At 48.0% G+C, this 16879-nt stretch overlaps 1 protein-coding gene across 9 annotated transcripts in view; it reads right to left on the minus strand.

Annotated features, from left to right (window-relative positions):
• ZNF532 (zinc finger protein 532) overlaps positions 1 to 16879 on the minus strand; it is a 74465-nt gene that overhangs the window by 44912 nt on the left and 12674 nt on the right. The window contains exons 1-3 of one of the 9 annotated variants that reach the window (XM_027803558.2): positions 5986 to 6454; positions 4804 to 4974; positions 4186 to 4300 (exon numbers count right to left, since the gene is read on the minus strand). The exons of 1 other annotated variant lie outside the window; for it this stretch is intronic. The gene's annotated coding sequence lies outside the window, so the exon portion shown is untranslated. 7 more of the 9 variants (XM_055699729.1, XM_055699728.1, XM_027803557.2 and 4 more) reach the window with 7 other exon arrangements.

The following is a 16879-nucleotide window of genomic DNA, read 5'->3' on the forward strand; positions in this document are numbered from 1 at the left end:
TGCGAGCTGTACATTTAAGATGCTGTAAACAAATCTGGATGCTGTAAGGAGGAAATAAACCTGAATGCCAATCTTTCTCAACTATTAATCCAAAATATTGTTCCGTGCTATGCACAAAGACAGTATTATTTCAGAGTAATTGCTAAAATATTTACTAATCAATAAAAAATTATTTAACAAACCCATTCCTCCATGCATTCTATCTAGTTCTAGAATACCACAGAAGCCTGTTAATCCACACATTGGCTGCCTGAGTTTTAAACGAGCAAACTCTGAAAACAAGCAATAAAACTACCACAGCCAATGCATTATCAAGTGTATTCTGTCGATTTGAATAAAAACACAGTTTTTTTCAGTTCAGGAGTGTCTTCCATACAAATTTTGGTGGTTCGAAGTCACATACATCACGAAAGAAAGCAATGGTAGCAAATTACATTTGGGATGGCAGAAGATGGAAGTCATGGGAAAAAATCACAAAGCTATTATTGAATAGCACTTGCCTGTTGTTCGTGGTGTATTGCTATAACCTGGCATACAGACCTAGAGTGCAGGTGTGTGCACACTGTCTTTTCCCAGTACACAAAATAATTTGGGAGTCCCCAGAGGTCACGAGAGTTATACTTATCTCTGCACACAGAATGCCGATGCCGCTGCAGCCAGACTAAAGCTTGAGTGTTTTTGTTGCCTTGTTTGCTGTTAATTCATACAAGCAAAACTTTTTCCAATGTTTCCAACGTTTGCCCACGGATTCAGGTTTAGAGCCTTAGGAATACAAGATCTCTGCAGAAGAGTCTCTTACTCAGTCTTTAAGGTGAGGTATGGCAAAGTGCTATTCTGTGCTTATCACTCAGCTGAGTTTTGCAATTATGGATCACCAAGCCATGTCAAATCAACAAGCAAGATACCCCCAGAAGACCCCCGAGTTGTTTTACAACTATAAGCATGTTACCACCGCTTTCAAAACATATCCATCCCTATAACTGATTATAAAAGAGCGGGTAATTGTCTCTGTCCTCTTTTCTATTATATCCAGCATCTGATTATGGATCCTCTTAAAAGATGAGCCCCTTTCCCCTGCAATGATGTAATTAAGTAAAGACAGTTCTTGAGAATTTCTGTTTGTTTTCTTCAAAATCCCACAGGTTTTTTTTTGACAGCCTTCTACTTCTACAGTAAAAGAATTACTTGTAGTTTACAACTCTTTAGAAGCCTCATTCTGCAGTCTAACTCCTCCATTTTGTAGCTTTTTTTTTTTTTTTTTTTTTTTTTGGCAAAATGGGTATCTCAAGTTCTCTTTGCGTAGGAGAAAACAGGAAGGGAGAGGAGTAATCTTCTGAAGTCTGCTGATTTCCTCTTCTCACACCACCACTGAACTACCTCTTGCACAGTTTCAAGAGAATCGTGTGCAACTGGTTCCGAGTTCACTGTTACCAGCCTTTGGCTGGCAAAAAGAACTGGGATTTTCCAACACGAGTAAGGTATCTCCTCTCCCACACCATAAGGAGCAGAACAGATCATCGCTATCTACAGCTGGCCAAATGAAAACTACCTATATTTATCAAGAGATCCAATTAAGGTTTTGGGCCTAGCAGCTTCCCAAATTTCTCCTAAAACGGAGATAAATTCATGAAGAGCAGGTAAATCCCTATACCATTCTTTCTGCTCTCTACTTAAAAATGAATTATGAAAATGGCTTAATTTTGTACTTCTGGATGTAAAATGGGCTCGAACAGTAATGAGTGAATAATTCAGATGTACAACTATAATGAACAGAATTCTGAGATTCCCAATTTAATGCAAATTTGAATCACATTCTAAATGGCACTTGCTTCCTGCCTATTTCCTTTAATGCACTTTTTTTTTTTAAGTGGATAGCAGTTCTTGTGCAAAAACAGTGTGAAGCAGCTGCAGACAGTCTTGATAAGAGCACTCGAAGTCAGGCAGGGCCCACCTGTGCAACACTAGCAACAGACCCTAAAACATTAGGATCAAGGGGTTTTTGGCCTTTGTTTTTGTGGTTTTTTTAACCATACATCCCCAGAAATCTGTATGCATAATTATATTTTAACACACATTCATACTTCTAAGAAAACCGAAGTTAGTTAACTCATTCAAAAAAGGCTTGATAAATCATTACCCTTCCTCTCAAGATCAAATACCTGAAACAAGCCTCAATGCAAAATGAGATCACAATTGCTGATACAGAGGACCAACCCCCCAGCATTAAGCAGCATTTTCTGCTGGAAAGCTGGCCTACATGCAAAATCAAAATTTCCTGGTGAAGAGCATTTATACATATTACTAGACTAAAACAACAAAACTCACCAAGAACACTGCCGACTCCAGCATCTAGTCAGGTTTCTTATCTTAAAGTCTATAAAAATCCCTGCAAATTCAACACCTCCTTTGCTAAAAATAAAAATCCATAGTACAGCTCATGTTCAAAAATTCAAACAGAACACATACATTGAGTTTTGTGACAATTCAAGAACTTACAATTTTAAATCTGCTCACTATTCTGGCAGAAAAAGAAAAAAAATCTAAAAGGTGCTCTCATATAACATATGAATTTTAGCTGACACTTGGAAAAGAACATGCATCATCATCATCAGCAATAGATACTATTCCTATATTCCTATCCGTGCAATAAGAATTCATGTTTGCAAGCATAATTTTGCTACAGATGTCTATAGTCAAATATAGAACCTCTGAATCCAAATCGTGAAAGATATGAACAGAAATCAACACAGCGATCAGTTAGGCATTTTGCTCCACCAAGCAAGCTATTTACTGCCCTATCAATCTGAGAAACAACACATTGTAGCTGCATTAAAACCCACAAAACCGTAATTTCAGGCTAAACATTAGCATGCTATTTTCACTTTTCTACAATTAATATCTAAATACCTTACGTAATCTACTGCAGTCAGAAATAAGAAGGTTCCCTTGTACTGTCACTCTCTGATGCAGGCACCCTGCCTATCATCATCAGCCACCATACAACTTACCCACTGTCCACAAGCTCTCAAGGCTTTTAAGACTGTCTACTTTATTCTGCTAAGCACAGAGGAAAAGACCCTCATTTCACACTACAACAGGTAATTTTCAATGTTTTGCCTCCATATTTATCTTGATTGTAGACTACCAAACGAGCTAACACAGCCAGGTTTGGTCAGACGTTTTTTAAAAAATCATACTGGTTAAGATTCTAGAGTTGCTGATGTCCTGTTATAGGAAGTAACAGTTCTAGCAAAAGAATCCCCAGGGCAAAATGTTTAGTGTTCCAATGTGTAAGCTCTAACAGCCTTTGTTCTTCCCTTTGCTATATTCATTACTGCTTTCTTCTCTCTCCCCCTCTTCATCTCTCTGAATCCTTCAGCTTTCACTAAAAGATACCAATGCCAGCTCAAATCTAAGTACATATTTCTTTTTTAGATGAGAAGGGGAAAAAAATATCTTATCCATTATCCATTGCTTTGAGTTAAAAGTAGTCATCTCTCAAGAGCTGATGCACTGCCCATCCGGTTTCCTATTCTTATTTCATTACTGCACAATATTATAATTCATGCCACTAATAACCCACTGGACCTCCATCAAACCTTTAAAATACATCTTTCCACTTGACTGCTGCAAAATTCTCCCTGGGTTACAACAGTTTAAGAAACACCATCCATACTACTTATTTTGTATGGTGGTTTGTTGGGTTTTTTTTTTCCTGTGTAGGCTATATTAAGTACATGTTTAACACTGACGACCTTAATTCAGAAGTAAGTATCGGCTTGCTCAGATATGGCCAAACAAGCACCCTTTGAATAATTAGACAGCAAATTCTGAATGTGTAATGCTGTAATACAACACAGAACAGTTCACTGCCATGTGGTCCATGATTTATGATTGTCACTCAGAGGCCTATCCTGTACCACTACATTGTGAAAAAAAAGGTATACCTGGATGTATATTTCAGTGAAAATACTGTATTTAGCCAAGATATCAGTAAGTCTTTATAAACAATAGCTTTAATCCTATTAAAACTGGAGGACATTAATAGCATTCCTTTACTAACACTCACAAACAATTGTCTCCTTACTGATGTGCAAAGTGTGCAATCAGGAGGCAGATTTACTTTTCACCCGCATGTACCTTCATGCTATTGTTAAGATTCATATCCAAAACACCACATCTCACCTTGTGAACCTTGACCTTTGAAAGATATTTTTTTTTTAGCCAATGCTTAGTTACTGCCACAGATGCATTACCTCTGCAAATATGAAAGGGTTAAAGGCAGCCCCAATCAATAGGCCTACAAGGAGAGAGAGAAGAAAAAAAAAAGGGGGGGGGGGGGGGGGACCGAGTATGCCTTACAGCATCTTTGCAATGCTTTTACACACAATTCTACAACAACATTGTTTCCTTTTGGCCTTACAGAAAGGCACAGCATACCCCCCCCCCCCCCCCTTAACATCTCCTAAAGAAGAAAACCACAAGACAGTACCCTGTAAATAAAACAGCATGCAAAGCAGCATTCTTCAGTCACAAGCATAACTACAATTACAAATCATTCAGTCAATTTTATTTAGTTTAGTTTTAAAATAGACTGCATAGCCAGTGTCCCACCCTTGCAAAGCAAAAATATTTTATATAAGGGTCATAAATCTCAGCTCTTGCCCATTCCTTAAGCATAAAAAGGCATGAAAAGCCAAAGTAATCTCAGTTACTGCAAATATGTACATTTATATACAGAATCCTTTATGACTATATTAGCCACATACCAGTGCTGTGTGTCTAAAGTGTGCATTCACATACTGTTTTGGGATGGTATCTTTCTGCAAGCTCCTCTGCTTTTGGCTGCCATGAAGGGAGGAAGCTATCCCACTGTAGTAGCTCAGTGACTGCATTGTGTTCAGGAGCTGATCTGCCTCAAACCAGTTCCAGCCGGTTCTGGTCACCCTACATAAAAAGCTATGGCAACCCTCGCTGAGTTGCCAACAAGTCACTGAAAATCGCTGGGGCTCTTTTTTCTGTGGTTGCGGGGACGGCCGCAGCCCTGTCCCCCTGCTCCCCTGGTGCCCGACCCACACAGCCCCCTTGCTCCCCAGTGCCGCCCACGCGCTCCCTTCCTCTCCTCCCCCACTTACCTCCCACAACCTGGCTGAAAGCTGTGAGTGTGTGCGTGCCTGTCTGTAGCTAACAAAGAGACCGCAATAAAAATCCTCACAGGATCTCTCTTGCAGCACCAGGCAGGCTCGGCCACAGCACTGGGAGACAGGCTGCTAACCAAGGGCTGCTCCCCACAGCATATGGGGTGGCCGCGGTTCAGTGTCACATCTGCCCCCTCATGCCCACGGCCGTGGGGTGGCTGAGCAGAGGCTTCTCCCACCCGCCCTCCCCACGCCTTGCTGCACCTGGGGCTGCTCAGGTGGCATTTTCTCTCCTCTGCACGGCGTTACCACAAAGATTACCCACACACTTCCCTCCCCTCAAGAAATCCATTTCCGCAGCAGCGAGATGCCTGCAAAATAGTTCCCTTGCCCCCTCCTCGGAGCACCGAGTTGGCTGCTGAGCTCCAATTTTTTTTCTTTCTCTTTAATTTTGCTACTCAACTATCCTTGAGGCACTGAAAAGAAGAAAGCTGCAGACCCATGCCTGACCGGCCCCCCCTGCCTCTCACACCCGCTGCTGAGGGGGGAGGCCAGGACACGCTCTGCGCAGCCTGCTCGGCTCCAACCCTGCAAAGATGGCTGCTGGCTGCAGCCGCTTGCTCGGCCCCACACCTCTCTCTGGGGCGATTCCTGAGCAAGGTCACGACTCCCTGGCAATGCCCAAGTCCCTCGAGAGCAGGGGACCGCGCCCACCTGCGCCATGGCAGCTCTGCTCCTAGCCCACTCCCCCTCCTTCTTCTCTGCCACCCAGGGCCTTTCTCCTGCGTGGCTGCCCAGTCACCCCAAACCAAGACATCGTTCGCCCCGCTCTTTTTTGGCTACTCACCCTCACACTGGCACAACCAGTAACTACCTCCGCCTACGCGCCAAGCCCCATCCTCTCCAGGATCAGCCGTGAGATGGCTCTTCTGCAAGGCTTTCCTCCGAGCCAGCTGCCAGCTAGGCTACACCAGCCAGCCCCTCTGCTCTCCGGGCTGCACCTGTAACTGTTAGCAGAGGTCTTGGGCACAACCCTTCACCCCCCTTCCCCTGTGGAGAGAGCTGAGATCTGGCACTTTCTCCATATCCCTCATCCCCACCCCATTCTCGGGAAAAGGACCATTCCGCTGCCTCAGCCACGTCTTCTCCGCACAGGCAGCTGAGGCCGGCCCTCCCTCAGCCCCTCAGCCCGGGTGGGCTGCTCCCGCCTCTGCGGGCCGCCGTGGCCGCGGGCACCTCGCTGACGGACCGCGGCCCCCTCCCCTCAGCGCGGCGCCCGCGCCGCCCCCGCCGGGCCCACCAGCCCCGCGGCCCGGGCTCGGCCCTACCCGAGCGGGCCCTGCCGAGGCGCCGAGACGCGGGCGAGAGAAGCGGCCCCCGCTACGCGCGGGAGGCGCCCGGGAAGGGGAGGCCGCGGCCCCGCCGGCGACAGGAAGGGCGGCCGGGCGCGGGGAACGGAGTGGGGGGGTGGCGGGACGGCTACGTCCGAGCGACACCCCCCACCCACCCCGCTTCCCGCAGAGCCGGGCCGCGGGCCCTGCCAGCCCCGGGGCTCCGGCGGCCGCCGCCCGGGCAGCGCCCCAGCCCCGGAGCGGCCCGAGCCGAGTAAGCCGCGCCGAGCCGAGCAGGCCCGGCAGGCCGGCTCCGCCGCAGCCGGCCCGCGGCGCGGCGGGGCCTGCGCGCAGGCGAGGCGGGTGCCGGGCCGGCAGGAAGGCGACCCCCACCGCATGCAAACTCCGCACCCCCATGCAAACACACCTGCTGCGGCCCCGCGGCCCGGCCGCGGCTGCTCCGGCCGGCGGCCTCAGGCGAGCATGGCTAAGGTCCGCGCTGCCTCGGCCGCCCGCGGAGCGGCCTGGCTAAGAGATGGTGGAACATAATGGCAGGGAGGCTCTGCCGGGACTGAGGAGAAGGTGGGGGTGGGGGTGCCTCGGCTTGCACAGATGGGGGAGACGCTCCCGTGTGATTCCGTGTGAAACGGTTCCCTGGAGTGTGCCGGGGGCGGGGAGGGCTGCCGCTGCCGCCGAGAGCTCCGCGGGCAGGGGCAGGGGCCGGGACCGGGCAGGTCGCGGCCTCCCGCAGCCCGGGGCGGGGGAGGTGGTGCCCCGCTCAGCCGGCTGCGCTCGCCGAGCCCAGGCGGCCGGGGGATCTCGCCCCGAACGGGAAGGCGCCGGGTCGGTTCCGATCCCTCCGTCGGGTCCTCGCCGCGGCCCTGCGGGTAGAGACGGGGCAGGTGCCCGGGAAAGCCCTGCCCGGGTGCCCTGCGCCTTGGGGCCCGCCGCAGCCGCCGCGCCCTCCTCGGCCGCCAGCTCTCCGTCAGCAGCGGCAGCAGGCAGCGCTCGTTGCTGGCTCGGGGGCTCTACTTGGTTCGGCAGGGCGGCCGTGCTGCACGGCCTCTGTGCGGGCTGCGGGCTCTGGGCGCTCACGCTATGGCGGCCACAGGTGTGTCGGTCTGGCCTCCAGACGGGCCGTGGCAGGCCGACACCTTCCCCGCCATGTGCTTCAGGGGTGCGAGTCATAGTGTAGCACTAAAAAGAAAATAAGTATCACTGCCTAGGACTTTGTCCGCTGCTGCTGCTCTTGTACCTCACTAGGAATGATGAACATGGCATGACTGCGGCCTTCCTGGGGGTACTTTGGCAGTTTGGGCTGTTGCCTCTTGTGAGAACCTACATTTGGTAACAGACTTCTGTGTGCTGCAAAGCAACCTGGTATTAATGCCATTGTCACGAATTTTAATAACAAAATTTCTTCCCTTTCTGCTGTGAGACAGCATATTTGATAGGTGTGTGGCAAAATACCTAGAATTCAGAGTTTTGGATGTGAATTGCTTTATTGGCTCACATCAGTGGCTTTGAATATGTAACACCTACCTCAAGTTTATGCTATTAGCTTGTTTTTTTACAGACCGTGTAGACAATAACTACATATTATGGTTGAAATAATGATGTTTTATTCACATTGCTTAGAAGCCTGTTGGTGAGGCGGCAGAGGCCTACTGCATTGCAGTTAACACGGTTCCCCATGGGCGTGTGCCCTGCTAGCGGCTGCGTGTGCAGGTATGGGCTGGGCAGGCCTGCACCCTGGCTCCCCGTGCCCCAGCTCCCCGCATCCCGTCTCCCTGTGCCCCACCTCCCTGCATCCCAGCTCCCTCCATCCCAGCTCCCTGCGCCCCAGCTCCCTGCATCCCAGCTCCCCGCATCCCGGCTCCCCGTGCCCCGGATGCTCACACGCCAGCTCCCTGCACCCCAGCTCCCTGCGCCCCAGTGCCCCGGCCTGCACTGGGGACCAGGCCCATGTGCTTCCAGTTAACCAGAAGAGTGGCAAACTGCTCTGCTGCCTACTGTGGCAATTGTTGAGTCTGACAAGTTTATGGAATTCGAATATAATAAATTGATTTGGTAATTTATATATAAACAAATGGATTTGTGGTCTGCACCAATTTTAATGTTTAAGAAGGGCCATGAAATTTAGCTCACACAAGTCTAGGGCTCATCCTGCAAGTGACTTGTAGAATCAGGCTGTAATATTTGTAACACCCTATTTCTTCCCAATTAACTAGTAAACTAATTTGACTTAAAAAGTGAAAACTACAGTCTGTTTTCTTACATTGCATTTCTGTGGTTGGCTTGCACAATCGTATAAAAAAGATGGCAGCTGTTGCTACTACTTCGGTATTAATATCTGAAATGTTAATTGATTTCACAGTTTATACGTGGCATAAAGGTCCTTGTGCATGCTGCCTTTCAGGCAGATTTACTTGTTTGCCTTCCAGCCAGGTGCCCCTGACATCTCCATGGCAGAAAAAGTCTGTCACCCTAAGTATTTGACTTTAAAAAACTAAAATGAAGAGAATTTTAAGTATCATTTACAAGTGGTGCCAGGCTGATAGCTTTTCTCCAATGGCTTTTTAGTTCAAACACAAAATGACAGGCAATTGCAATGCAAGTGTCCCTACAATGTCCCTTTTGCTTTGTGAGGGTTTGGTAATTTTTTTAGCAGGTTGACCTTACGTCTTAGATCTCAGAATTTAGTCCTTAAGTGATTTCAAGAGCGTTTCAAGACTCTGCAGGTAAAGCTGTTTCAGTTAGCTGCTGGGAAGGCAACAGGTGGTTTTATGTTACTCCAGCGTTTCCAGAGGTCAAAGATGATTTTGCAGGTGGATTGACACCATAAAAAATAAGGTGAATTTAGATTCACTTTTTCTGTGTCAGACTAAATGATGCCCTTTATGTCAACTCCCAGTTTTGTTTGTTGGTTTTTTAACTCAGTAACAGAACATTTTCTTCCTGGCTAGTGAAACATCCTTAGCTTAAGCAAGAAGGGTAAGATACAGATTCCATATTTCCAATCCTAAGTTTCTCTTTCAGACTAATAGCTTTACAACTTTTGGCAAAACCTTAATACTGTCTATTGTATCAGTTGCTTTTCCAGGCTTTCACCTTAAAATTTCCTGTTTCATATTATCCACAGGACCAGAGCAGAAGCCTGCATTTCTTGTTTCAGAATACTTGTATTTTCCTTTTTATCACTGTTTAGAATGCAATGGTACTTTTCTTTAACCGCTACGTTTACATTCAGTATTAAAAAAAGACAGCTTACAACTAAACTTCCCCTTTTCAGATGCTTCTATTACTATTCTCTAAATATTTTCTTGGGGAAAAAAGAAAAATCAATTTCCTTTCCTGGTTATTAAAATAAGCCTCATATTATATTTTGGACTAAAAGCTCTAGGATTGCTTTTAGAAAGATGAGATTTATTAAAAGAAAGGGATCTCTTATGATATAAGATTAAGGACTTTGCTAAGGAGAAACTAAACCGGACTCAAAATACATCTTAACTACTATTGAGGTCAAGTAAAAATTAAAATCTAGATTTTGAATGAAAAATGTCTCTCGTTCTAGTAGACAGACAAATATATAATAGATGCACACAAACTTGCATCAACATCTGTAGGCTCTAAATTACATGTTTCTTCTATTCAGATAGCTTCTGGCCCAATAGCATGTTAAAACCTACGTTTGTCATGCGACGTGTTTATCGAAGCACTGTAGCGTTGTGGCACCTGGCCATCTGGTAGACTCTGGAGTTCTGATTTATAGCCAAGGCTCGACCCACAGGCGGATGGGTGAGTTAAAATTCACCTAATTCTTGCTCTGGATGCCTGGATCTAATCTGCAATTTGCCACACCATCCCCAGCTAGCTTTGGGGGGCTGCATTAAACCCCATCTTGTGCCTTTGCTGCAGCACTGCTTGGAAGTGGCACTGGTCTGCATCTGGGCTGAAGGGCACTCGTGCAGCAGCAGCGGCTGAGACCTCCCTGTTACTCGGTGGCTGGGTTATTCCCAGGATATGGGGGGTTCAGGTTTGCTCCTTTGCAATCACCAAACCTTCATTTCCTACCTCCTGCGATACACACGGCTGGAAGGATATTCTGGTAGATGGTGTTTTGCTTCTGCCCTTGTCATCCTGCATCAAAGAGAGGAAGGAGGGGGAGAGCCCAGACCCTGCCAGCAGCAGTGTGAGCTGGTCCCTCCTGCTGAGCAGCACTTGAGGTCTGTGGTGAAACCACCATTCTTTGAGGCTGGGTGCCACCAACAACTGACCCCTGTGCTACACGGAAAGGTTTGCTGCTCCCTGGAAGGTGGAGCCTGGGCGGTCACCCAAAAGTAAACAGACTGAGGATGGATGACTTGTTTTTTAGCTTTCATCTTTTAAAACTGAAAAAATTAAAATGTGTGCCAATTCTGCCAGACTTTTGAAGCACTGCTTGGCAATTCTTGTCCAGAATATTCTGCAGAAGCAAGGCAGTTTGCATTTTCCACTGGGATTAGCTCAGGAAAAGAGCATGGACGTGTCAGTGATAGCAAAACTACAGAGAAAGAAAACACGTGCAGACATATTCTAACTCCTAAGCCTTGAAGTGTAAGCTATGGTCTGATGAGAGAGGTCTTACTATTTAATAAATATGATTTACAAGTTAGTTTTAAATCTGGTGGGTAGTGAAATGGCTTTTACTCTACTCATTAGAGGTTAATGAAGAATGTACTTGCATAAATGTATGAATAGCTGCTTAATTTAGGAAGCAAGAGGACGTTTAATCTGAAAATTGTCCAACTCCATGTGGATAATTTTGTGGCAATGCCAATATTGCAACATAAAAATTAGAGCTATTTTTCCATTGGAGAAGATTAATTACTGGATCCATTTTTGGTCTTTTCTAGGGTCTGCTTACACTGTGAAAACTGCCAAGCATGACTGTTCAGGATTTCCTCCTAGTTATTGAGAAGCTGTCGGCTAGTTTTGGAACAGCAGCCACTGGCCACCATAGACTTGGAGTGGACGGTCACAGAGGTAAGCAAAGACAGGGGCATGGCACGGGGAGAGTCCCTCCTGCTGCTCCAGTCTGTGGGGGATGCTTCCCTCCTTCGGTGGGTACCTCTTTCAGTGGTCCCTGTTGCTGCCTTTGCTGGCTGGGTGTACACTCAGCAGCTAGCAACCAGTTTTATATCACTGTTGCTCTGGATACAGGCACTTACCAACCAAAATAACCAGCACCTTGCTCAGAACAAAGCCAGTTTTTACACACAGTTTAAATTCAGTGCAGGCCACAACAAACTATAGTTAAAACCCGCACAGGGCAAGTGTAACCCATAAATATTTCTATATATATGCCCATGTAGAGCATACACGTTTGAAAATGGTGCTGAACTAGATTTATGGTCGGAAAGTGAGAAATCTGTTGAAACCCATTCCCAACTACAGATTTTTTCATCAGTGTTGAGCTGTCTTCCATGGCCTTTTCTCCCTGTTAGAGCTGGCTTTGAAGATTGTCTTTCAGAGAAACGAGACAAAGAAGAGGAAAAGATGAGTGCCTAAGAAGCAGACAAAACCCAGGATAAACAGATATAGTCTCAGGGCAGGGAGAATGCAAGAATACAATGTTAGGGCACTCTCCGTGGGGCAGACAACATTCAGGTCACAACTGCTGTGTGATCTGTGCTTGTGCCTCCAGCAGACACTGCCCACAGCTACGAAACATCTCCCTAACAGGCAATTTCCCCTGCGTTTAAAATATGTGTTGGACAAAGGCTGATGGCTACACAGAAGTTGGTAACTCTTGTTACCCATCTGCAGAAGAGAATCTCTAACTACATGGTGAATATTTGCAGTGCCCAAGTAGCATGAAGAGTGAGACACTGTAGTAACTCTCAGGATGTTAAATGCTGGAAAAAACAGAAAACGGTAATGTCTTGAACAGCAAGAGACTCAGATTTTTAATCATCTGTAGAAGAGATGCTGAGTTCTGATACGATGCAAAGCCAGGAGGATTTGACAGGGCTTAACAATTCTTTTTTTCTGGCTGTTGACAAGCCAGAGCAAATTAACCATTATCCAAAGAAATCACGGTTAGTTAGCAAGGATCGTGGGCTTAAAATGGTTCCTTAAGGGTGGGCAATACAGTCAATACCCCAGCTTTTCCACATACACTGAGTGGTATTAGCATAATGCTGTGCTGCAGAGGTCACAGCTCCTCTGAACAGCATCTCTGAAAACGGCAGCAGCACAGAGCTTCCCACCGTGGTGCTGGGGCAGTTTGGCCTCTTCCTGCCTCAGCTGGGACAGCCACAGCCCTTGGTCTCCAGGCGTCGGCACAGGCAGCAGCCGCAGTGGCCAGGCAGCACTGTGCCAGCAGCTCTGTCCCCGCCGCAGGCAGCCACAGCTGACCTGCTAGGGTGGGCAGTGGGGTGCCCTGCCTCAGCTGCAGGCACAGAGCAGCCCTCCCTGTGTGTTTGCTGTAGCCAAAGGCACTCTGCTGTGGAAAGGCTTTGTGGCTGCCCTTGGTGTTGTGTCTCAACAGCCTTTTGGGCCCCAAGCACCAGCTGGAAAGATGAGCAGAGGTGGCTGCAATGCCATAACCCATGCTGGCACTAAGGACCCTGCCTGGGAGAGCCCCTGCGATGGGGACAGCCCCCACCCTGGGGCTTGCATGGAGCCCGTGGGAGTGGCCCCCAGCTTGCTGTACCACCAGTATCTCATGGCTGATTTTCTGAGCACATCCCCTCTGATGTGCTGTGTGTAGGCAGGGGCTGCAATCACCTTGCTCAGGCCAGCTGGCCAGGCTATTCTAGCAGGTGTCCCCCACCTCCGAGGCCAGGGCTGCTGTGCCCTACTGGGGGCCCTTCCCGGCTGGCTGCAGGCTGAGGGGCAGGCAGCTGCAGGCACAGCATTGCCGCGGCGTCCAGGGGATGTGTGCAGCGAGAGCCGCGAGCAGGACAAGGCCCAAAGTGGCTGCGGCCCTGCGTGCTGGAGGGCAGCCTCCACAGCTGGTGGGAAGAGCCTGGCCGCCCCTCCAGGGACGCATGCCTTCCCTGTGGTGAGGCACGCTGGGATGAGGCCTTGTGGGGTGTGACTGGGTGCGACTGAGCAGGAGAGGTGTTCTTCAGAGCCTGTGCGTGCCCTGGAGCAGTGCTAGGTTCAGCCATGCCTGCATTGCCAGCCCCAGCAGCAGCACCCGCTTAACAAGGGCCGGGCATGGTGGCCACCCCACTCCTCCCAGGGCATCCTGCGGGCACTATGCTCACTTCTATGGCAGGAATGGTCTTTTGCCCAAATAAGGGCAAAGAGAAGAACCTGAGCATCTGTAAAATGCTGAGTCCTCACAGAGGAAGGGCAGAAAATAAAGGCGAGGTGTCCCTCATTGAAGAGGTACCCCACACAGGACACCCAGATCTCCAGATCCAGGCAGTGCCCCCCCAGCAGCCCTGGTGCCTTCACGGTGTGACTTTCTACGTAGCGCTCTGGCTTCTCATCTGCTGCTGAGGTTTGGTGCAGCCCCTGGTTACGTCAGTACTGGACACAGACTTCTGGCCAGAGTGATCTGGTGATGGTCAGGCCTTCTGTTTTCACAAACAGCTGATGCAGACTGCTTTTGGATCTGAAGGGAACATGGATCTTACTCAGACCAGAAGAGCAGTTTTCCTGCCACAGGGAGAGCACGTGCACCTTGGGCGCTCTCACACCTACACATGCACTATAGAGTGAGGTCCCAAGCATATTATTAGCAAGAAAAAATGGTTTTGCTCAAAATATGCACATACACAAACTGTCTCTTCTCCACGCTGAACAGTCCTAACTCCCTCAGCCTGTCTTCATTGGAGATGTGCTTCAGCCCTCAGATCATCTGTGGCCTCCTCTGGACCTGCTCCAATAGGTCCGTATCTTTCATGTGCTGGGGATCCCAGAGCTGGACGTGGTGCTCCAGGGGCGGGAGGGGGCATCTCACCAGAGCAGAGCAGGAGAATCACCTCCTTGGATCTGCTGGCCATGCTACTGGTAACGCAGCCCCAGACACAGTTAGCTTTCTGGGCTGCAAGTGCACAGTGCCAGCTCACACAGTCCTGTTTTGTTCCACACTAAGATAACCCTCAAAGGAAATTGCTTATAGCACCTACACTAGCCACACAGAGCCCCACTGAACAGTTGTCTGGTGGCTGGTCAGTATTGTGAATGTACCACACCATGTATGCCAGCAAAACAAGTAGTTAAGGGTAAAACACTCTGGTGGAAGGTGTGTGAGCATGCAGGCAGGAGCTGTGTGAGGAACCGCACACACCTGATAAACGAGTTCCTCAGCGGGACAGAATGCAGAAAGCCAGACCAGAACCTGGGTTTTCCCAGCCTCACAAACTCAATCCTCTGCCTGTATCACCAGCAAGTTACACAACAGGACCACATGCATATTGCAACATGTAAGGCTAATGGATTTTCCCATGAGCACTACAGTCTCTTCCGCTTACTAACACCTTCCAAATGCTGGGCCAGAAACCCCTCAGTCAGCTTCCTCCTCATGCATTAGCCACCTGCGTGATTAACATCCAGTACAACAAAGCTCATCAGCCTAGGACACATAGAAAAATGTCTGTTTTGTTCCCGTAACGTGCCATATGTATGGTTTTTTTTCCTTCCTTCTCCTGATATTTATTCAAGTATATTAGGATTATTTCTGAATTATTCTTTGTACAATATCTGATTAGGCTGTGGCTGTGCTGGCTCCCACTGCTTAATGAATGAGCTGTTAGCCTTTTGCAGATGGTGCTATCAACAGCTATTTGAATGCTATGTGTTCACCTGCATTTATGCAGCACTGTGAGCAAAAGGATGGAGCTGTACGTAAACACAGGGCTGCAAGATGATTTGTTTACTGTAATATCCATTAAGTGCCATGTCATGTACAATGCTCCCTGGCTCACTCACTGTTAAGAGTCCATGGGATGGCCTCACTAGGCACTCCCTGATAGGAGCTATAGGTGGCATTTCCACAGGGCACCTTCTGACAGTGGATGCACCTTCGCTCAAGGCTGGAATCCTACAAACTGGACAGGGAGAGAAAGTATTTTTGCAATGCTTAAATTTTTAAGACAGTATCTAACACAATTTTCTCAGAATAGAAAATCTGTGTAGTTTGAGTATATATCCTACTAAACTACTGATTACCTCACTTCAAGCAATGAAGTATATAAAAAGAAATTGCTAGCATTGCTAGTTGTGATCATTTATGTATCTTTCTACACCAATATGTCCTGCAAGGTTTGGTCACTGCTTCCATTTCAGAGCCATGGCTCAGCTGCATGGGCAGAGGCAGATGTTGTCTGTGTGCTCCAGATATTTCTTTCTCCTAAAGTTAGAAACTAAGAAGTGAAAGAAGACACTGTACTAGATAATCCAAGCTAGTGGACTGAGAAAGGTGTAACTGGCACAGGTGCACCCTTGCTTTGGGAAGGTCTTTGCAGATGTTGGAAGACTTTATTGAACTGGGAATGCTGCATAGCTCACGGAGCCAATGAGCTTGAGAAATTCAACCCAGAATACAAAGCATGCTCATACATGCCTGCTTGGCAGGGCTCCTGCTGGTGCCCTTAGGACCAGCCAGGCAGCCTGGCACCGAAACAGCTGGGGACCGGGCACCCAGAGGTGATGCCCTGCAACAAGCAGCCACCCGCTGTCACTGGTAGCAAGGCATACCTGCACCTCTGTAGGAAAGTTCAACCAGGCATTTGGTACTGGCAGCAGCAGTGCTTTTACTTCTGTCTTTCCACAGCCCACCCTGTAAAATGGAATAAGCACATAATAAAATAGGGATAAAGGGGAATCCAAAACATCCAGAGCTGGACTCTGAGCAAGACATCAGAAGAACTAAGTTGAAGACCCTAGCAGCCAATTAAGAAACCTTTGCAGCTGGAAAAAGCTCAGTCAGGTGCAGTGTTGTTTCCAGCAGCAGCGATTTTTCTGCTCCTTTTCCTCTGTTTACCTCGGGAAACGCTGTCCTCACGGAGGAGGACATCAGCAGCAGCTCAGCCTGTCTGTGGTTGCTGATTTTGAGCGGCCCGTGATGTTCTTCCAACAATCGAAGCAAAAATAAAAATAAAGGTGGCTTGCTGATTCACAGCTAGCACAGCTTGGGAGTCTTTCAAGCAATCTCAGACTTTCGGTGCTGGTACTTGGTATCTCCTGCTGGAGGAAGGACATTGGATTCATTGCCACCAAAAGCTACAGGAGATGAGTCAGGATTATACAAATTCCATTTAGCTTGTGTAAGAACACTACTTTTTGTGTTGAAAACTTCCTTTGCTGCTGCCACAAAAATACCTGCTGAACAAAACCCTAAATGCATCAATTAGCAAACTGTCACCCAAAGTGTGCGACCGTTTTTGGGTATTTGTGTGGTCTGGGCTGCAA

This window comes from Falco cherrug, chromosome Z, assembly GCF_023634085.1.
Source record: "Falco cherrug isolate bFalChe1 chromosome Z, bFalChe1.pri, whole genome shotgun sequence".
Lineage (NCBI taxonomy): Eukaryota > Metazoa > Chordata > Aves > Falconiformes > Falconidae > Falco > Falco cherrug.